General features: G+C 39.7%; 1 non-coding gene across 1 annotated transcript; it reads right to left on the bottom strand.

Annotated features, from left to right (window-relative positions):
* Positions 1 to 2,903: 2,903 nt before the first annotated feature.
* TRNAR-CCU (transfer RNA arginine (anticodon CCU)) lies at positions 2,904 to 2,976 on the bottom strand. Its single transcript has one exon. It is a non-coding gene; the product is annotated as a tRNA-Arg (tRNA).
* Positions 2,977 to 23,289: the final 20,313 nt, after the last annotated feature.

The raw sequence follows: 23,289 nt of genomic DNA, 5'->3' as shown, positions 1-23,289 counted from the left end.
GGCAGTTCTACTCTGTCCTATAGGGTCACTATGAGTCGGAATCAACTCGAAGGCGGTGGGTTTTGTTCTGTTTTGTTGGTTTTGCTGTTTCCGAGAAGTATTCGAAGCTGTTTACAGATATACAAACAATATAAGAAGATATAAAATAAGAGAAGTAATGGGATGAGGGGAGGATAGGAAAGATGAAGTTAGGAGCAGTTTCAATACCCAAAGTACATACCATAATTTTCTAGAGATTGGTGACAACGTTTCAGAGATCGTGTAGAGATTTCTCACATTTTTATGTAGCAATGCATGTTTCCAAGAAACTCAAAAACATCTCAGGGATCATTTAATCATTCTAATTTTTAAATAAGAAAAAGATTTTTTTTCCCATTTTTAGCAAATCTGACTCTCAGTCATTGTATTAGTTTCCTGCTGTTGTGTGCTGTCCAGTAGATTCCAACTCATGACGACCCTATAGGACTGAGTGGAACTGCCTCATAGGGTTTCCTAGGCTGTTATCTATAAGGGGGGAAACCCTGGTGGCATAGCGGTTAAGTGCTACGGCTGCTAACAAAAGGTTGGCAATTTGAATCCACCAGGCACTCCTTGGAAACCCTATGGGGCCGTTCTACTCTGTTCTATAGGGTGGCTATGAATCAGAGTCGACTCCACGGCAATGGGTTCGGTTTTTTGTTTTTTGTTTTTTTTAATCTGTACGGTAGCAGATCACCAGGTCTTTTCTCCTGCAGAATTGCTAGTGGGTTCAATCTGCCCACCTTTAAGTTGGCAGCAGAGAGCGTAACCACTGCACCACCAGAGTTCCTTATTAGTTTTGTAGAGCTGCAGTAACTGGGTGGCTAAAAGCAACTAAAATTTATTCTCTCACAGTTCTGGAGACCAGAAGTCTGAAATCAAGTATCAGCAAGGTGGGTTCCTTCTGGAGGCTCTGAAGGAAAATCTGTTCATGCTCTCTCAGCTTCTGGGGATTGTTGGCAATCGGTGTTCTTGGCTTGCAGCTACATCACTCCATTCTCTGCCTCTCTGTGTGTCTCTGTATCTTTTCACATGTCCTTCTTATAAGGACACCAGTCATTGGATTTAGGGCCCACCCTAATCCAATATGATCTTGTCTTAACTTTATTACATCCTCAAGGACCCCACTTCCAAATAAGGGCACATTCACAGATACCAAGGGTTAGGACTTAAACATATCTTTTGAGGGGACACAGTTTAACCCATCGCAGTCACTCCTTCTTTTTACTCTCACTGAATTATAATTAAGAATTGGATCAGAAGTAAACACAAAACAAATGGGAAAGGCACTGAAGGTTTCCGACTTTCACCAGTGTGCTTAGAGGAAGAATGAAAACCCAAGTTTCTCAAATGTTATTACTTTAGTGGTGTTCTCATTTTCTATAAAACCCTTGAACTATTTTCTCCTGTCTATGTAACATCAATATGGTCAACTGCCATTTATTCCTATGCTGAATTTCTGGGTGCACCTGATGCCTGTCATAATTATCTAAGCTCCAAAAAAGAGATATTATTAATTGCTTAGATTAAGTCATTTGGTTAACCATTCCACCGAAATTTTGTGTAAAATAACCTATGTCTTAAAGAAGCAATGGGAACTTCTTGAAACATAGACCGAAATTTATCAGAAACTCTCCTGCACAGATTCCATTTTCCTAGGTCACAAATCCTTAGACGCAAGGATGGCAAGACTGCGTCTTACATACTTTGGGCATGTTGTTCAGGAGGGATCAGTCCCTGGAGAAGGACATCATGCTTGGCAGAGTACAGGGTCAGTAGAAAAGAGGAAGACCCTCAACGAGGTGGATTGACACAGTGAACTCAAGCATAACAACGATTGTAAGGATGGTGCAGGACCGGGCAGTGTTTCGTTCTGTTGTGCATAGGGTCGCTATGAGTCAGAACCAACTCGACGGCACCTAACAACAACAACAACAGGTCACAAATTAGAGACCCACAAAAGAGAAAGAAAAGAGCAAATGAAGATATGGGAAAAGTGCGGAAGCCTTATGCGTTCTACCAAATCAACCAGCTTGGGAGCCAGGAGTGGATATGGAGCCCCAGAAGACCAATTTCTACTTGTGTAAGAGTCAACAGTAAAGGGCAAACTATCACCCATTGGCAGAAAAACAGGAGAGTTATCTTTTATTGTGTGACACCCTAAGTGTGATTGCTTCCTGCTCTGGGAGCTCTTTAGCCCTTTCTTTGAAATGTTATTATGATATTTATCTTACTATACACCCACTCCTCGCTTATTGACATGGTTATGTTCCAAAGACCGGATCTTGGTGGGAAAATCGGCATTATGAGAAAATGAAGGATGATTACATTATTGCATAATTGCCAAACCACTGAGAATCATGGCCAGCCCAGTTGACACATAACTTTAACCATCACAGCCAACGGTACTCTCACCTGGCACCTCAGCATTCGTCACTGCCAGACATATGTCGTTAATGCACAAAATAGGCTGATAGTAGATTTTTTACTCTTGTTGTAAATGCGAAATATTGGATAACAAATTAGTCAATAAGTGAGGAGTAGGTGTACGTTGATCAGTGTTATTACTGTTTACCAATATCTGTTCATTTCTTCATACTAACGCATGGAAAGATAGCTTTTCCCTGCCCTCTTGAAATTAGACACAGTCATGGGACTTGTTTGGGCTGTGAAATGTGAGCAGAAGTGACTTGGGTCACATCTGAGTACCAAAAAACCAAACCAAACCCATTGCCATCGAATCGATTCTGACTCATAGCGACAGTAAATGACAGAGTAGAACTGCCTCTTAGAGTTACCAAGGAGTGCCTAGTGGATTTGAACTGTTGACCTTTTAGGTTAGTAGCTATAGCTCTTAACCACTATGCCACCAGGGTTTCCAAAAGTATCCCAGATGGGACTCAAACCCACAATCCCTGGCTTAGGAGGCCAGTGCCTTATCCATTAGGCCACTGGGGCCTACCACATCTGAGTAGATCATATAATTGTCAGTAGTTGATGCTTGGGCCTACTCTTCCCCTCCAGTGGTCATACTGGAAGCTATATGTCCATAAGGAGGTGCCTACTTTATGATCAAAGCTACCCAGAATGCTAATCCTACACGTATAAGACAGCTAGCTGCCCTGGAGAATCTCCCGGACACACAGCAGAATTCATATGAGTGAGAAAAACTTTAGTTCTCTTAATCTGCTGAGACGGTGAAGTTGTTTGTTATCTCATTGTTAATCTGTCCTGCCCTATCCTGTCCAATACAACTTTTAGACGATAACCAGTTGTCATTGAGTCAGTTCTGACTCATGGGACCCCATGTGTGCCAGAATAGAAATGTGCTCCATTGGGCTTTCAATGGCTGATTTTTCAGAAGTAGATTACCAGGCTTTTCTTTTGAGGTGCCCCTGGGTGGACTAGAACCTCCAACCTTTTGGTAAGCAGCCACACGAATTAACCATTTGTACCACCAGTGGCTCCTATTATACTACAGTATATAACATGTTTTATGTAACTTGTTTTATAATCATTTATACACTTATTACATACATGAACTAAATGGTAAGTGATTAGTTTCTTACCACTTTTGTATAACGTGCAGAACCTTACAGAATTGGATGCACATAAAAAGTGCACAATTGTATATTTAATCACTTGAATTTAGAAAAAGATAAGAGAACAAGATATAACTAGAACATATTTAGTAGGTATTACACAGAATATGCAAAGGAGCCCTGGTGGCACAATCGTTAAGCACTTGGCTGCTAACTGAAAGGTTGGCAGTTCAAACCCACAGAAAAGACCTGGCGATCTGCTCATGTAAAAATTATACCCTAGGAAACCCTATGGGGTAGTTCTACTCTGTCATATAGGATCGCTATGAGTTAAAATCGACTCAAGTGTACACAGCAGCAAACAATGCATATGCGAGCCTATGATATTTACTAAATGGTAAAGCACTAAATCAACCTCACTTCTGAACCCCCTACTCCCCTACTCCAACCCTCCTCACACCCCAAAAAAGGGTAGAGAATGTGCTTATGAAAAGCATTTCCAACAACCTGCTAGAAATATCTCCTGAGTAGCCTTATAGGCACCTCTACCTATGTTATCCGAAAGTGAAGGCCTATATCTATAAAGTGCTTCTCTAGTAATCTGTATCTCAATTAACTGTCGCCATTACTTAGAAGTTTTAAGAAGCAGTTAAATCCCAGTGAAAGAATTTATACCACATGGGAAATAATGGCCTGACCTACTATGGTGATATAAGACTGGAAAGTTTTGTTGCAGCCTCTTAGCTTATTTCTCTGCTACCAAGCTCATTCTCTCTGTCTTTCTGTCTTATTCTCTGCTCCCCAACATCTGCTTCTTTTCTTCTCAGCTTAAAATCTCTGCATGAAGATACATTTCCTAAGGTGCAAAGCACAGATCTTTCTGGTTTATTCTCTGTCACTCCCTTCTCCCTTACTCTCACTTATAGCCAGACAACCTCTCCATTCCTGAACTTACCACTTGCTCATGTCTTTATGGGGCTTCAAGGGCTTCTTACTCTCCCTGGATCACCCTCTCTTCCTGTCACCCCACAACTTGAATTTTCTCCTTCCCTCACTACTTGAATGTCCATTCACTCTTCAGGAAGTAACTCAAAAGCCATCTGCTCTGAGATGTTTCTTACTTCCCCAACCAGAGTTAGTGGCCGCCACTTACACATTCCACTATTATGATTCTTACCACATTCTTTATAAATTACCAGGTGATTTGTCTCTGTCTCCCCTGTTATGGTTTCCTAGTGCTGCTTAACAGAGATACCCCAAGTGGATGGCTTTAAAGGACAGAAATCTATTTTCTCACAGTTCAAGAGGCTAGAAGTCTGAATTCAGGGCACCAGCTGTAGGGGTAGTGTGATTGTTAAGGTTGTGTGTCAACTTGGCTGGGCCGTGAGTCTTAATAGTTTAGGAGTTATGATGTAGTTTAGCAGTTGTATGATGGTGTGATCACTGCCGTGATGAGATTTGATATTATGTAATCACCTCCGTGATGGGATCTGCTATGAGTAGCCAGTCAGTTGAAAGGGAGTTTCCTTGGGCGTGTGGTCTGCATCCACTGTATGTGAACTTTCTGGCAAGGCTCTTGGGCTTTTGCCCTCACTGGATCCCGCAGCTGGCTCCTATTTGTCTGACCTCCAGTTCTTGGGACTTGAGCTAGCAGCTTACCTGCCATCCTGCCTGCCAATCTTGGGATTTGTCAGTCTTTGCTGCCTGTGAGCCAGAGCCCTGCAGTCTGAATTTCTGATTTTGGGTTCACCACCCCCTGTGACTACATGAATCGGTAGAAACCTCTAGCCTGACCCACAGACTTGGGTCTTTCCAGGCTCTACAACCATGTGAGCCATTTCCTTAATATAAATCTCTCTCTATATATATACATTTATTTATGCACCGTACTAGTTTTGCTTCTCAAGAAAACCCAGCATAAGACAGGAAGGCTCTCTCTTTCTGATGGCGCTAGGGGAAAATTCTTGTCTCCTTTAGTTTCTGTAGCCTCAGCATTCGTTGGTTCCTTGGCGATCTTCATGCAGCATCTATCTCCACCCCTCCCCTTGTGCTTGTTTTTCTGTCTCTGCTGCTGCTTATAATTCAGAAATCATTAGGTTTAGGACACACCCTACACTGATAGGGCCTCATTAACATAACGAAGAGAACCCTATTTCCAACCAGGATTACATCCACACGTATAGGAATTCCAACACATATTTTAGGGGGGGACACAATTCAATCCATAACACTCCCATACTCCCAAAGAGGGTATATTGAGAGAAAGAATCATTTGTTTTGTCTTGGATTTTCCTTCAACAGACAGTAGCCAATACATTGTTGCTGTGGTTGTGTGCCGTCGAGTGGAGACCCATTCATAGCAACTCTATATGACGAGAGTAGACCTGCTCCATGGGGTTTCCTACTCTGCAGTCTTTACGGGAGCAGATGGCCAGGTCATTTCTCATGCTGAGCCCCTGGTGGGTTCAAACTGCCAAACTTTGGGTTACCAGCCCAGTGCTTGGTACTTACAATAAATATTGAATGAATTAATTGAATTAAATTAAATTAAACAAGTAGCAAATTAGAATTTAAGAAGGTCCCTAGGTGGCACAAAGGGTTGCTCTCAGCTACTAACTAAAAGGTTGGTGATTCTAACCCACCTAGTGGCACGATGGGAAAAAGTCCTGGTGATCTGCTACCTTAGCGATTAGATTACAACCAAGGAAACCCCATGGGGCTCAGTTGTACTCTATAACCCTTGGGGTTGCTATGATCCCGGAGTTGACTCAGTGGCAACAGGTTTGGTTTTTGGAATTTAAGAAACTAAAGATTAACAGGGAGTTTTAATGTTAGAGATGGTATTCCAAATGATTTTATTATCTAATTTCAGACAAACATACTAAATATATCCACCAGCTTATTGGAAAATAATTGAATCCCTTCCAAAAAATATAATGGAGTTCTGGCTGAAGATAGCAAACAGCACAAGCATTTGTGACTGAATGAAATTTTGAGGTATTAACAGGGTTTTTCCCCCATTGTTTCTTGTTCCCTGTGACCTTCCTGCAGCCCAGACATCCTCACTGCTTCAGGGAAAGGATGACACAGCACCACACAAATAACAAAGGAGTCCATTCTTAGCTTTGTCTTCAAAAGCTAAGGACCTGGCAAAGGCAGAATATTTAGAATGTATGATTTAAGACTCTGTTTCTCTTTTTAAACAGTAAAGAACGTTTTCTCAAACTTGGAGGGATGGAGAAGAAGAAATAGGGAATAAGAGAGTTTAGGACCTATAGAACTCCAGAGAAGGGGTCTTGGCTCTGTTTTCCTTGGTTAAGTCAGTGGAGGGGACCATAGAAGCCTGGAGCAGAAGGAAGGCTTGTGCTACCCTTCCCCAGGAATGGCCCAGAATACCAGCAAGACCTCAGCATTTTCCCATGCCTACCACGGAGGGGAGCTCTGGTGCCATAGTGGTTAAGAGCTCAGCTGCTAACCAAAAGGCCAACAGTTTGAATCCACCAGCTGCTCCTTGGAAATCCTATGGGGCTATTCCATTCTATTCTGTAGGGTCACTATGAGTTGCAAACAACTTGGTGGTTTTACCATGGAGAAGAAGTAGAAGAAGGGGAAAGAGCTTATAGTCAGGGGTCTAAAAAGTCCATTGGAGAGTACCTATATGCTCAGCATGATCCAGGTAGTAGCAGGCAGAGGCATAGCGAGGGAGGGTTACCGGGGGGGCATTTGCCCCAGGCCCAAGTCCAAGTGACAAGCTGGCAAATTGAGGGGTTGGGGGCTGCTATGCCTTTGGCAGCAGGGTGTTTTCTCTTGCAGCCAAGATAAGGTTAACAGACAAGCCAGAGGCAGAAAAATGAAGAAGTCTTACAGGCAGCATGAGGAGAACAGGGCAGTGACTGCTTTCACTGCTGCACTAGCTACACCTACGAGGGCGTCAAGGGAAGGCCCAGGATGCCAGCCATAGGGGAGGCCTAGTGATTATCCAGAGCCCCTGGGTGGTGCAAACAGTTAATGCCCTTGGCCATTAACCAGACCGCAGCTTGAGTCCAACCAGAGGCACCTTGGAAGAAAGGCCTGCAGTCAACTTGCAAAAAATCAGCCCTTGAAAACCCTATGGAGTGGAGTTCTACTCTGCCACACATGAAGTCACCATGAGTTGGAGTCAACTCAATGGCAACTGGTCTTTTCAGTGGTCATCTAGTTCAACCTGTGGCTAGAAAGCAGAAGACTTCAGAAAGAAATTCTAAGAAAAAAAAAAAGTGTCTTTGTTGCTCAACAGAGAGAAAGGATGACATAAGGTGAATTGTGCAATTGAACTCCTGGTTAATGTGACAGGTTGCTCTGATTTAGAATAACTTACACCCACCCACAGTCCAAATACCTAAAAATAGAGAAAAAAATAAGGGGAAAAACCTTAAATAACTGGCTATATAAACAAGAAAGGGAAATTTCCACATGCCTAAAATAAAGAGTTAAGCAAAAATCACAATGGTAAATGGCAGCTAAGACTAATGACTCATGAGGATATTGGAACCAACAATAGACCTTGTTAGCTAGGGACCACATGTTAATGTCCGTGCAGGCTTAGAGATGAGATTTCAGGCTAACAGAAGTTGGGAGCTGAAACTGAGTCCCCTGATTACAGCTAGGGGCCAATGAAAAGCTGCCTCATCTACAAAACAGAGTAAAACAAGTCACCAGCCATCCTGAGAGGAGCAGTAAGGAATCTGAACATCTGATATAGACCCTGGAAAGAAAGTGCCTACTCTTGGGAAGTTGAAATGCCAAGCCTGTGCTACACTCAAGGCACAATCCAAGTTAACATTATGTGCATAGCAGGAGGAACTGAAGTTAAGGAAATAGCAAAAACATCCCTGAGCTAGTGAAAACTGAAGGTCCCTGTAGACATCTCCACAGCCAGTATCCAGAGGATCCAGTCTTTCTCCATATCTTGGTTTTGTTTTCTCCTGTGTTGATCGCATTCTTAGCCAGTAAGGAAGGCTGGAGCATACAGGCTGATCTGGGTTTAAATACTGGCAAGAATGGTAACTGGAATTGGCTAAGGTTGAGTTTTTTTAAGGCGTTCTGGTGGTACACTAGTTAAGTGCTTGACTGCTAACCAAAAGGTCAGCAGTTCAATTAGACTGTATAAGACATAAAATGATACTCATGAAGAATGTGCTTCTTAGTTCAAATAGACACATGAGACTAAATGGGTAGCTCCTGTCTGGAGGCGAGATGAAAAGGCAGAAAGGGATAGGAGCTGGTTGAATGGATACAGGAAATCGGGGTGGAAAGGAGTGTGTTGTCACATTATAGGGAGAGCAACTAGGGTCATATAACAATGTGTGTATAAATTTTTGTATGAGAAACTAACTTTAGCTGTAAACTTTCAGTTAAAGTAAAACTAAAAATTAAAAAAAAAAAAAGGTAGGCTGTTCGAACCCACTAGCCACTCCACGGGAGAAAGATGTGGCAGTCGGATTAAAGATTACAGCCTTGGAAACCCTGTGGGGCAGTTCTACTCTATCCTATAGGGTCCCTATGAGTTGGAATCAGTTTGACGGCAATGGGTTTTTTGTTTTGTTTTTGCTTTGACCACAGAACCAGCAAATAAACTGTGAAAAGTCAATATTGCACACCCCAAGGTATGCCTAAAATTTGCTCTTTGCTGCCTTTCCAAAGTGAGGAATCAGACAGGTTGAATTTTCTCAGAACCGCAGCGAACCACCTTGTTACCTTTGCAAGAAATTCTTGCTGCTCAGCAGTTGTTGTTTGTTGTTAGTTGCCATCAAGTTGATTCTGATTCATGGTGACCTCATGTGTGCAGAGAACTATTCTACAGGGTTTTCAAGACTTTGATGTTATGGAAGCAGACCTCCAGGCCTGTCTCCCCAGGTGCCTCTGGGTAGGCTCGAACTGCCAACATTTCAGCTAGTAATTAATAACAACTATTTTCAACACCCAGGGTTAGGGATTAGCGTATTCAACATTTTTGTGTTGTCAGCAGGCATTTAGCAGGATTGGCCATGGTATTACCGCAAACAGGCTCTCTCTCCTGGTTGCAGAAATTTGTATCAGCTTCAGACTAATACCCTCACAGCCCCAAGTACAGCAGAAAAGTGAATGCTTCCATCCTGATTACTCAGGAAAGAGATTCAGAATTAGTTCTAAATAGACTTGTTTGGCTGGGATTAATTAAATGTCTTTTCCTGAAGAAATTCTGGTAGCTATAGAGTCTCTGTGAGTGGGAATCCACATGATGGCATACAACAACAACATGGAGATTCAAGATTCTGATTGGCCAAGCCTCGGTCACATAAGAAAAACTGTGTATCATTTTGTCTGGGCCATGATTCTAAGCTTTTTGGCTGTCGTGTGATGTTTCGATGATTTCCCTGTTGAGATATGATATGTGATCACCCCCATGATGAGATCTGCTATGAGTAGCCAGCTGGTTGAAGGACAGTGTCCTTGGGCGTGTGGCCTGCATCAAAGGTGGGCAGATGTTCTGGCAGGGTTCAAGGGCTTTTGCACCTTCTGGATCCTGCAGCTATCTCTGTTCCTCTGACCTCTGGTTCTTGGGACTTGAGCTAGCAGCTTACCTGCAGTCTTGCCTTCCAGTCTTGGGATTCGTCCATCTTTGCAGCCTGTGAGCAAGAGCTCTGCACTCCAGCTTGCCGATCCTGGGTTCGCCAAACCCTGTGGCTACATGAGTCAGGAGAAGCATCTATCCTGACACACAAACTTGGGATGTTACAACCTCTACAACTGTTTGATCCATTTTTTTGATATAAATCTCTCTTTCTATATATATATGTATTTATACATTTTACTTGTTTTCCTTCCCTGGAAAACCCAACCTAAGACAAATATGGATTACACCGCAACATAAAGAAAACAAAAATCTTCACAACTGGACCAATAAGCAACATCATGATAAAGAGAAAAGATTGAAGTTGTCAAGTGTTTCATTTTACTTGGATCTGAAATCAACCGGAAGCAGCAGTCAGGAAATCAATTGACTCATTTCATTGGGTAAATCTGCTGCAAAGGACCTCTTTCAAGTGTTAAAAAGCAAAGATGTCACCTTGAAGACTAAGGTGTACCTGACTCAAGCTATGGTGTTTTCAATTGCCTCAGATGCATGTGAAAGCTGGACAAGGAATAAGGAAGACCGAAGAAGAATTAATGCCTTTGAATTGTGGTGTTGGTGAAGAATATTGAATATAACATGGACTGCCAAAGAAACGAACAAATCTGTCTTAGCAGAAGTACAGCCAGAATGCTTCTTAGAAGCAAGGATGGTGAGGCTATGTCTTACGTGCTTTGGACATGTTATCAGGAGAAATTAGTCCCTGGAGAAGGACATTATGCTCGGTAAAGTAGAGAGTCAGCGGAAAAGAGGAAGACTTTAAGCGAGGTGAATTGACGCAGTGGCTACAACAACGAGCTCAAGTATAACAACGATCATGAGAATGGCGCAGGACCGGGCAGTATTTCATTATGTTTATATAGGATGACTATGAGTAGGAATCAACTTGGTGGCACCCAACAACCACACATTCAATATGAAATTTCATGAGGAAGGTTAAAAAAAAAAGAGAGATAAATTGTTTTTTACTGACAATAAAATACTCCAAGTTAGTCAAATGCAAAAAGTGAATTGCGAAACAATACATACATTGTCATTCCGGTTACATTTTCCTTTCAAAGGACTATATATGTGTATCTGTATCTATCTATGTGGAAATTCATAGGAAAAGATACAGAAATATGCACACCAAACTATTAATTACCTCTGTGGAGGGCTATAAATTTGAAGGGTTAGGGAGATGGGATAGGATGGGAATTGACGAAGTGAAAATTTTACTTTTTATTCTGTATAATTTTAAATTTTTATAGTAATTATGCACACTTGTATTTCTGTAATAAAAAAAATATTTTTTTCCAAAATGTTCTTCAATTAATATCATTAACCCAAAAACAAACCCATTGCTGTTGAGTCAATTCCAACAGTAGAACTGCCCCATAGGGTTTCCAAGACTGTAAATCTTTACAGAAGCTGGAAGCCGACTGCCACATCTTTCTCCCCGGGAGCTGTTGATGGGTTTAAACTGCCGACATTTTGTTTAGCAGTGAGCACTTAACCACTGCACCACCAAGGCTCCTATTTGATGGTTACAAACAGGAGTTAGGAAGGTGAAATATTAATGAAGAATTGGCTTAAGATTTTTAGTCATTCCTTTATTCATGCATTCACTTTTGCAAATATTTATTTAACATTTCTCATAACTTAGTTATTGAGGATCAAAGGAGAAAAGTCTTCAAATTCTTTTCAGCCAAATTAAGGTTTTATAAAACAAATAAGCATACAACTTAGATACTGTTTTATCTATACTGACTTTTTGTTCAATTCTGTCACAACAACCATCTTTGCAAGGAACTATGTTTTTTTTTTTTTTATGCAGGTACACTTAGGTGATATCTTTCCAGCATAATTGAGGTTATGAATTTATGGCATAAGCCAAGAGCACTGATAAGCATGTACAGATTTATTGATCAACAATTGTACTCTGGCACAATGCCTCTTTAATCCTCTGAGACTTTCACATTGCCAAATCCAATGGGAACTTTTCAGGCATGATCTCACTCTTAAAACTTTGTTTTCCTTTGGCTTTTGTTAAGGGATTTTTTGTTGTTGGGTGTGTGTCTGTGTCTGCGTGGTTTTTTGGTATGTCAAACTATATTCCCTCAGTAAAAGCTACGAAATGCATATATCTCTTAAATCTGTTTCTATTATTTAATTTATCTATGTCTTCATTTGGAGCCCTGGTGGCACAGTGGTTCAGAGCTCCACTACTATCCAAAGATCAGCAGTTCGAATTCACCAGCCACTCCTTGGAAACCCAATGGGGCAGTTCTACTCTGTCCTAGAGGGTCACTATAAGTCAGAATTGTCTCAACTGCAAAGGATTTGGGATTTTTTAATGTATTCACTTATTTTTGATCTGTTAAATTCACCTAGTTTCAAAAAGTTTGTTTTAAAATTTCTTACCAGAGTAGTTCTTAAGCAACTTCTACTTACAGTTTTTTTCTACTTACATTTTTAATAGTTTCTTTCTTTACTGGAGTGCTTTCTCCAAGAGTATTTTCAGAGGTGGTCTTTATGAAGCTTTTGAGCCTTTGTATGCCTGAGAATAACTTTATTAATACTTAATATTTAAATATAATTATGCTGAATACAAAAATCTATTTCTTGAAATTCTTTAATTTCAACACTACGAAAGTACATTATAGGAAAGAAAGAGGCTTAATAACTTAGTATAATTTACTGTAATCGAAATAAGAAAATCTTCTATGATTCCCTTCCCCTAACCAAAAAAATAAATAATGTATCCAGCTCTAAAATTCTAGATTCTTGTTTCTCAAAGTGTGGTCTGCAGGCCAACAGCATTGATATAACCCAAGGTCTTCCACCCCACCTCCCCAGCTCCCTAACCCCCCATCTTCAAAATCAGGTGATTCAAAGGAAGCTTAAGGTTTGAGAAACACTACTATCGATGATAGCAATAGGTAGAGGATTAAGGAGGCAGTCAGAGGGAAGAGAGGACATGCTAAGTTGCTCGTCTATTTTGGAGAAGCCATGGAGATTGATAAACTTAAAAAATTGCTAGAGAAATAAACATAAGTATTATCTTAATAAATAAGAGATAACCACTAGAAAAACAGATATAGAATGAGTCACTTTCAAACTAGCAGAAGATTATTTAATCTACCCAGCAGAAAGGGAAAGGAACAAAGAAGGAAAAGAAACAAAAATAAGGTGTTGTGGTAAATAGAATGCTGAAAATAATACAGCTAAAATAACTCCAAATGATAACTACATTAAATGTAAATTAGTTACTCTAACCAACCAAAATATAAAGACTTAAAGACCTAGCAACATGTTGTTTACAAAAGTGACTTATAAAAAAGGAATATACAACCAGTAAAAACAGATAAATACAAGAAAACAAACCAAGCAAGTATGAATAAAAAGAAAGCAAGAATAGTGGTTTCAAAATCAGATTAAATAAAATTTAAGACTAAGGAAGGAGTTCACGAAAAGGTCTTATTTACTAGTAAAAGAGTCAAGAAGATATTATTATTTTAAATATACGGTATATACACTTAATAATATTGCCCCCGAAAAAGCAGAAATTAAAAGTAGCAACTGAAAGAATGACAGAAAAAATAAATACATCAACATTTTTAGTTAGAGACTTCAGCAAACCTTTCTTAGATAATAAAAGATCAAGTAAACAAAATTTAATTGAAGTTATGGATTTTAATAACATGATTATAATCATGTTTAATAAGTTTAAATTCATATATATTATATATATCTCCAATGAAGAAATGAATAGAGAATATACAATTTTTTGTAGAGCACCTGTGAAAATTTCACAAGAATTGACTATGCACTAGCTTAGGCAGGAAACCCATAAATTTGAAGAACTTGCCATCATATAGATAATATTTTCTAACTATTATTAAAGGTAAATTAGAAGTAAAAAACATAGCCTTAAAATTCATATTTCTGGAAAGTAAAAACTGTAGTATTGAATAATCCTTGATTATAAGGAAAATTATAAAAGAAATTTTGAAAATATATGGAATTCAATGACAATGAAAGTGATTTATGTCAAAACTTTTGGAATACAGGTAAATGTATTAGTTAAAGTACATTTATCAAAAGAAAAAAATGAATGAAAATAAATAATCTGAGAGGCAGGACCAAGATGGCGGAATAGTCAGATGCTTCCTGTGGTTCTGTTTACAACAAAGACCTGAAAAAACAAGTGAATTGACTATATTTGACAATCTAGGAGCCCTGAACATCAAAGACAAAGTTGAGGTGTCAGACTGAGTGGCAGAGGGAGGGAGAGACAGTTCAGAAGCAGGGAGAAAGTGCCAGACCTGATCTGGCCGGCACCCTGCAGGCTGGACTGGCTGGTGCACATGGGCTGAGACAAGCGGTAGCACTCAGGATGTGTTTCCACGTCAGGAGAAACTGAGCAGTAGACAGTCTGCAAAAGCCTCTGGAGCCAGGGAGAAACAGCACTGGATCTGGGAAACTTAAGTTCAAGCGTCTAACCTACCCTATGCAGGATCAAAATAACCTTTCTCCCTCTGGGAAGTGCCTCTCTCCCCCTCACAGCGCCCTCCCTGTTCTGCTCTGGTCCCAGTCCAGCAGTGTTCAGTGTTTGCTGTGCCCGCTAGGCCAGAAGTGGGGCCCTTCGCACCCGAGCCAGCCTCCCAGGTTTGGTGAAGGAACAAATAAATGAACAAACAGAAAAAAAGGAAGTGCCAGTTCCCCTAAGCCAGGAACTCAGGGAAGGCACTGCCCCTTTGCCTAAGCCTAAGAATAAGGGGTCCATGGACTTCAACTACCTTTCACCCCTGCCTAGACCTGTGTGGGCCTGTTTCAACAGCATAGGCCCTCATTAGCATAGTATAACAGCATTTATAACTGAAGCCTATTTTCAACTGCAACAGCTAAGAGAGAGTGGCAGATTCATGACATTTGACATCACCCTGCCCATTAAGCAGGTTGTCACCTACCCACATCAGGGACTTGAGGACTGATGGCCCCACCTGCTTCACCTAGCCACCCATGACAGGGGTCCCAGAATAAGTAGTGCCTCCTAGTCCGTACAACCAACAGTATTGGCTGCCCAAAGTCCAGCTGCAAAACCCACCCACCTACACACTCTAGGGAACAAGGACACACCTTACACCTCCAGCACTCAGGGGCAGCAGTCAACCCCCCACATTGCTCGGCACATAACCCCCTACTGCAGCCAGAAACCTGTGCCAGCTCCAATCACCCCTACATACCCCTGCCCATCTAGAACTGTAGGCGAGAACCTGCACCACACAGTGACTGATGACCTGAACACTTGAACTGAAGCCACACGAGAAAAGGAAATGGACTCCAGGGCTCACATACCACCTGGTGAGAGGACGTGAGAGCTTCAAAGCCACCAATAATCAAACTAGCTCACGTGACCAGCATGTTTGGACATAACAAAACAAAACAAGAAGCTAGGGTACAGTAAGCAAACATAAAATAGGTAAATATAATAACTTATTGATGGCTCAGAGACAAGAGTCAATATCAATTTGTAAAAAACAAACCAAAATTACAAGAAATGCTAAAGGGAGTCCTTTGGTTAGAGAATCAATAATATCAGATAACAACTCAAGACTAGAACACAAGACAGAACAATCAGATATCAACCCAGAAAGGGAAACCACAAAAATAAGTCAAAGCTAAAACACTGAAAATAGGGATACAGAGGTGTCAACATATAAAAGATGACAACATTAAAAAAAAAAAAAAAAAAAAAGAGGGACTAAACAGTGTAGTCATAGAACTTTCATATGGACAGGAAGTTAAGGCAATATCAAGAAATAAAAGATTGGTTTAAACTTATAAAAATAGAGGCTAGTTAAGGTAACCACAAAGTAAACTAACAAACCTACACATCAAAATTAAAAAGAAGAAAAAAACATAAAGACTCAGCAAATAAATACAAAGCCAACAGAAGTGAAAAAGATGAAAAGAAAACACATAAAGAAAAATGACTCAGCACAGAAAATTAAGTGGAACAAAGAAACTGTCAATACCACACACACACACACAATACATGAAAATAACAGCACTAAACTCATTCCTATCAATAATTACACTGAATGTAAATGGACTAAATGCGCCAATAAAGAAACAGAGTGGCAGAATGGATGGGAAAAAAAAAACACAATTCATCTATATGCTGCCTATGAGAGACACACTGTAGACTCAAAGACACAAACTGCAACTCAAAGGATGGAAAAAATATATATGAAGCAAACAACAATCAAAAAAAAAGCAGGAGTGGCAATATTAATCTCTGACAAAATAGACGTTAAAGCAAAATCCACCACAAAGGATAAGGAAGAACACTATATAATGATTAAAGGGTTAATACAACAGGAGGACATAACCATAACAAATATTTATGCACCCAAAAATAGGGCTCCAAAATACATAAAACAAACCCTAACACAATGAAAAGAGAAATAGCCAGCTCCACAATGGTAGTAAAAAAAAAAAAAAATGGTAGTAGGAGACTTCAATTCACCACTTTCAGTGAAGGACAGAACATCTAGAAAGAAGCTCAATAAAGACACAGAAGATCTAAAACCCACCATCAACCAGCTTGACCTCATAGACATATACAGAACACTGCACCCAACAGCAGTCAAGTATAATTTCTTTTCCAATGCACATGTATACTTTCATTTCCAACATTCTCCAGAATAGTCCACATATTAGCCACAAAGAAAGCCTTAAGAGAATCCAAAATATCAAAATATAACAAAGGATCTTTTCTGACCATAAAGCCATAAAATAGAAATCAACAACAGAAAAAGAAAGGAAAAAAATTGAATACATGGAAACTGAATGACACCTTGCTCAAAAACTATACTGGGTTATGGAAAAAGTCGAGGGCTGAATAAAGAAATTCATAGAATCAAATGAAAATGAAAACACATCCTACTAGAACCTTTGGGACACAGCAAGAGCAGTTCTCAGAGGTCAATTTATAACAGTAAATGCACACATCCAAAAAGAAGAAAGGGCCAAAATCAAAATATTAACCCTACAACTCAAGCAAATAGAAAGAGAGTAGCACAAGAACCCCTCCAGCATAGAAGAAAGGAAATAATAAAAATTGGAGCAGAAATAAATGGAATAGAGAATAGAACAACAATTGAAAGAGTTAACAAGACCAAAAGCTGATTCTTTGAAAAGATCAACAAAATCGATAAACCATTGGCCAAACTGACAAAAGAAAAACAGGAGAAGAAGCAAATAACCCAAATAAAAAATGAGATAGGTGGTATCACAACAGACCCAACTGACATTAAAAGAATCATAAGAGAATACTATGAAAAACTGTACTCCAACAAATTTGAAAACCTAGAGGAAATCGACAAATTTCTAGAAACACACTACCTACCTAAACTAACGCAAACCGAGGTAGAAAAACTAAATAAACCTATAACAAAAGAGATCGAAGAGGTGTTTTCGTCATCTAGGGCTGCTGTAACAGAAATACCACAAGTGGATGGCTTTAAGGAAGAGAAATTTATTTTCTCACAATCTAGTAGGCCAGAAGCCCAAATTCACAGCATCAGCTCCAGGGGAAGGCTTTCTCTCTCTGTTAGCTCTAGAAGAAGGTCATCGTCATCAATCTTCCCCCAGACTAGGCGTTTCTCCCTTCAGGAACCCTGGATCCAAAGGATGCGCTCTGCTCCCGGCACTGCTTTCTTGGTATTATGAGGTCCCCATCCTCTCTGCTTGCTTCCTTTTCCTTTTATCTCTTGTAAGATAAAAGGTGGTGCAGGCCAACACTCCAGGGAAACTCCCTTTACATTGGAACAGGGATGTGACCTTAATAAGGTGTTACAATCCCAGCCTAATCCTATTTAACATAAAATTACGATCACAAAGTAGAGGACAACCACGCAATACTGGGAATTATGGCCTAACCAAGTTGACACATATTTTTAGGGGACACAATTCAATCCATGACAAAAGGCAATTTAAAAAAAAAAAAACCCAACAAAAGAAAGTCCTGGCCCTGACGGCTTCACTGGCGAATTCTACTAAACTTTCAGAGCAGAGTTAACACGACTACTACAAAAGGTATTTCAGAACATAGAAAAGGATGGAATACTCCCGAAGACTTTCTACGAAACCAGCATAACCCTGATACCAAAACCAGGTAAAGACACCACAAAAAAAGAAAATTACAGACAAATATCCCTCACAAACATAGACGCAAAAATCCTCAACACAATTCTAGGCAATATGATTCAACAACATATCAAAAAAATAATTCACCATGACCAAGTGGGATTCATACCAGGTATGCAGGGATGGTTCAACATTAGAAAAACAATCGATGTAATCCATTGCATAAATGAAACAAAAGATAGGAACCACATGATCTTATCAATTGATGCAGAAAAGGCATTTGACAAAGTCCAACACCCATTCATGATTAAAAACTCTCAGCAAAATGAGAAGGGAAACTCCCCAACATAACAAGGGCATTTATATAAAGCCAACAGCCAACATCGTCCTAAATGGAGAGAGCCTGAAAGCATTCTCCTTAAGAATGGGAACCAGACAAGGATGCCGTTTATCACCACTCTAATTCAACATTGTGCTGAAGGTCATAGCCAGAGCAATAAGGCAAGAAAAAGAAATAAAGAGCATCCAAATTGGTAAGGAAGAAGTAAAAGTATCCTTATTTGCAGATGATATGATCTTAAACAGGAAACCCTGTTCGTGTAGTGGTTAAGCACTATGGCTGCTAACAAAAAGACTGGCAGTTCGAATCCATAAGGCACTTCTGAAGATAAAATACTTAGGAATAAATCTAATTAGAGACATAAAAGACCTATGGAAAGAAAGCTACAAGTCACTACTGCAAGAAACCAAAAGAGACCTACATAAGTGGAAAAACATACCTTGCTCATGGATAGGAAGACTCAACATTATGAAAATGTCAATTACACCCACAGCAATCTACCGATACAATGCAATTCCAATCCAAATTCCAATGTCATCTTTTAACGAGCTGGAGAGACAAATCACCAACTTCATATGGAAAGGGAGGAGGCCCCAAGTAAAGCATTACTGAAGAAGAGCAAGGTGGGAGGCCTCACACTACCTGATTTTAGAACGTATTATACCACCACAGTAGTCAAAACAGCCTGGTACTGGTACAACAACAGATACATAGACCAATGGAACAGAATTGAGAATCCAGATGTAAATTCATCCACCTATGAGCACCTGATATTTAAAAAAGTCCCAAAATCCATTAAATACTGCTGGCATAACTGGATATCTATCTGCAAGAAATGAAACAAGACCCATACATCACACCATGTACAAAAACTAACTCAAATGGATCAAAGACCTGAATATAAAATCTAAAATGATAAAAATCATGGAAGAAAAAATTGGGACAATGCTAGGAGCCCTAATACATGACATAAACAGAATACAAACCATAACTAACAATGCAAAAACACCAGAAAAGAAACTAAATAACCAGGCACTCCTAAAAGTCAAACACGCTCATCAAAAGACTTGACCAAAAGAGTAAAAAGGCAACGTACAGACTGGGAAAATATTTTTGGCTACGACATATCTGATAAGGGTCTAATCTCTAAAATCTGCAGGATACTGCAACACCTCAACAAAAAGACAAATAACCCAATTAAAAATTGGACAAAGGATTTGAACAGACACTTCACCAAAGAAGACATTCAGGTAGCTAACAGATACATGAGCAAATGCTCATGATCATTAGCCATTAAAGAAATGAAAATCAAAACTACAATGAGATACATCTCACCCCAACATGGCTAGTACTAACCCAAAAAACACAAAATAATAAACTTTGGAGAGGTTATGGAGACGCTGGAACACATACACTGCTGGTGAGAATGTAAAATGGTACAACCACTTTGGAAATCAATTTGATGCTTCCTTAAAAAGCTAGAAACAGAAGTACCATACAGTCCAGCAATCCCACTCCTTGGAGTATATCCTAGAGAAATAAGAGCTGTCACATGAACAGACATATGCACTCTCGTGTTCATTGCAGCATTGTTCACAATAGCACAATGATGGAAACAAGCTAGATGCCCATCAATAGATGAATGGATAAACAAATTATGGTACATACACACAATGCAACATTAACCAAAAAAAACCCAAACCTGTTGCTGCTGAGTCAATTCCAACTCATAGCAACAACGGAATAGTAAGCAATGATAAAGAACGGTGAGGAATCCACAAAACATCTCACGACATAGATGACTCTGGAAGGCATTATGCTGAGTGAAATTAATCTGTAACAAAAGGACAAATATTATATGAGACCACTATTAAAAGAACTCAAGAAAAGCTTTAAACACAGAAGAAAATATTCTTCGATGGTTACGAGGGTGGGGAGAGAGGGAGAGGAAAATTCACTGACTAGATCGTAGACAAGAACCATCTTAGGTGAAGGGAAGGACAACACACAATACAAGAGAAGTCAACACAACTGGACTAAACCAAAAGCTAAGAAGTTTCCTGAACATGACCAAACACTTTGAAGGATAGAGTAGTAGGGCCTGGGCTCTGGAGACCGTGGTTTCAGAGGACATTGAAGTCAATTTGCTTAACAAAGTTTATTAAGAAATTGTTCTGCATCCCACTTTGGTGAGTGGCGCCTGGGGTCTTAAAATCTTGTGAGCAAGCATCTAAGATTCATCAGTTGATCCCAACCCACTTGGAGCAAAGGAGAATGAAGAACATCAGAGACATGAGGAAAATATTAGCCTAAGAGATAAGAGGGCCACATAAACCAGAGACTCCATCAGCCTGAGACCAGAAGAACTAGATGGTGCCTGGCCACCACCAGTGACCACCCTGACAGGGAAAACACAACAGAGAGTCCCTGAAACAGCAAGAGAAAAGTAGGAAGCAGAACTCAAATTCACTTAAAAAGACTAGACTTAATGGTAGGACTGAGACTGGAGGAATCCTCGAAGACATGGCCTCTGGACACTCTGTTAATCCAGAACTTAAACCATTCCCAAAGCCCACTCTTCAAACAAAGATTAGATTGGACTATAAGACGTAAAATAATACTTGTGAAGAGTGTGCTTCTTAGTTCAAGCACATACATGAGACCAAATGGGCAGATGCTGTCAGGAGGCAGAATGAGAAGGCAGGAAGGACAGGAGCTGGTTGGATGGACACCGAAAACCTGGGGAGGAAAGAGGGAATGTCCTGTCACATTAAAGGGATTGCAACTAGTGTCACATAACAATATGTGTATAAATTTTTGTCTGAGAAATTAACTTGAGCTGTAAACTTTCACCTAAAGCACAATTTAAAAAAAAAAACTAAGAAATCAACTAAAAAAAGAAAGTATGAAAGAAAAAATGGCATGGAGAAACCAAAGAACTACTAAAGAAGAAAGTAATAAAAATAAGTACAGAAATCAGGAAAATAGAGAACGGGAAAAGAATAACAAAATCAACAGTCTTTTCACATCCATCATCATTTGGATTTATTCTCGAAGGATTTGCTGCTCATATCTTTTGCCAATTTTTAAACTAGGGTCTAAGTATAGTAATATTTTGTCCAACATACCCGTTTCATTTATTTTCCCGCATTTATCCTTGTCTTTTCTGTAGGCAACAAAAAACTATACAGATTGTTTTCACAGATGCTCACGGAATATTCAGAAAAATTAGCCACACCTGTCTTATGACGTTTACGGTGTCTTGGAAAAGTTTTACGCAATTTCATTTACTTCAGCCCACACACCAAATATAGGTGTTGCTTCGTAATGCTCGTAACAGATAGCTGGGTGGCAGAAATTTCAAAAGTGTCATGTTTTTAATATCAGGAAACTAGAGCACAAAGTAGATAATGAGAGAAACATTGTAGAGAATGAGTAGAATACAGAGCAACTGATTGCGGACCAGTTGCACAATCCTAGACACAGAGAGGGTGATAAATAAATGCCTGGTGAGTGAATGAATTTAAGAGCTCTCTTATATGCCAAAAAACAGAATCAGTTAGTTTTAGAAGTTAGCTCTTTCTACAGGGGAAACAGATTTTTCTACCACCGTAAGGCTGGGATGATTCTACCGATACTAGCTTTTGTATTCCTGCATAATTCAGAATTGTGTGTGGCTGGGGTTTGAGTGGCTCTCGTGGTCTGGAAACTGTTGTCATAAAACCTCTTTGAAGGATTGAAGGAAACATGTTAAAAATGAACGTTTATTTAATGGATGCGTTCAGGCCAGACAGCTCCACGTGGGTCAGGCAAATGAGAGACACCACAAACTGTGAAACACTGTGTATTTCAGTGAGGGTGTTAGTGTAGAGAGATCACATGCTTTCCACACTACAGTTCTTTACCCTTGAGTGAAACCTTACATTTACGCTCCTCATAGTTACACTTATTTACATTGATGTCACTGACGATTTTCTCTTGAACCTAACGCAACCCTTTTGCAACTAAATGCCGTATTAATGCTGCATTGTAATTGTCCTCCAGTGAAAGTGCTTATTGTTTAATTACTGTTTCTAATGTGTCCCGAAAAGCTTAAAAATAAATCTATTTTTCGTCTGTTACATGAATTATTACAACTTTCTCTTGTCGATTTTAAAATGTATCGTTCAAGCTATTAATACAATAGAGATTAAAATGAACAAATATACATAATACCAAAAAACCAAACCCGTTGCCATCGAGTCAATTCCAACTCATAGCAACCCTGTAGGACAGAGTAGAGCTGCCCCATAGGGTTTCCAAGGAGCGCCTGGTGGATTCGAGCTGCTAACCTTTTGGCCTGCAGCTGGGGCACTTAAACTACTACACCACCAGGGTTTCCAAATGTACATATAGTCTTTTTAAATTGTTATTTTGAATAGGTGAGAGTAGGTATTAGCCAAATGAAATAAGAGAAAGATGTTCCAGGCAGGAGGGTAGCATGTGCCGGAGAAAGCACTTGAAGAACTAACAGAAATTGGAAAAGACTGATAAAAAGAGGAGATGGCAGAAAATTAAAGTGAAGTGGGGGCCAGCAAGTAGCCCAGTCATAAACCATATTA

The sequence above is a fragment of the Loxodonta africana genome, chromosome 17 (genome assembly GCF_030014295.1).
Source record: "Loxodonta africana isolate mLoxAfr1 chromosome 17, mLoxAfr1.hap2, whole genome shotgun sequence".
NCBI classification, from domain to species: Eukaryota; Metazoa; Chordata; class Mammalia; order Proboscidea; family Elephantidae; genus Loxodonta; species Loxodonta africana.
The sequence above is the reverse complement of the archived record's forward strand: the minus strand, read 5'-3'. Positions and strand labels throughout refer to the sequence as shown.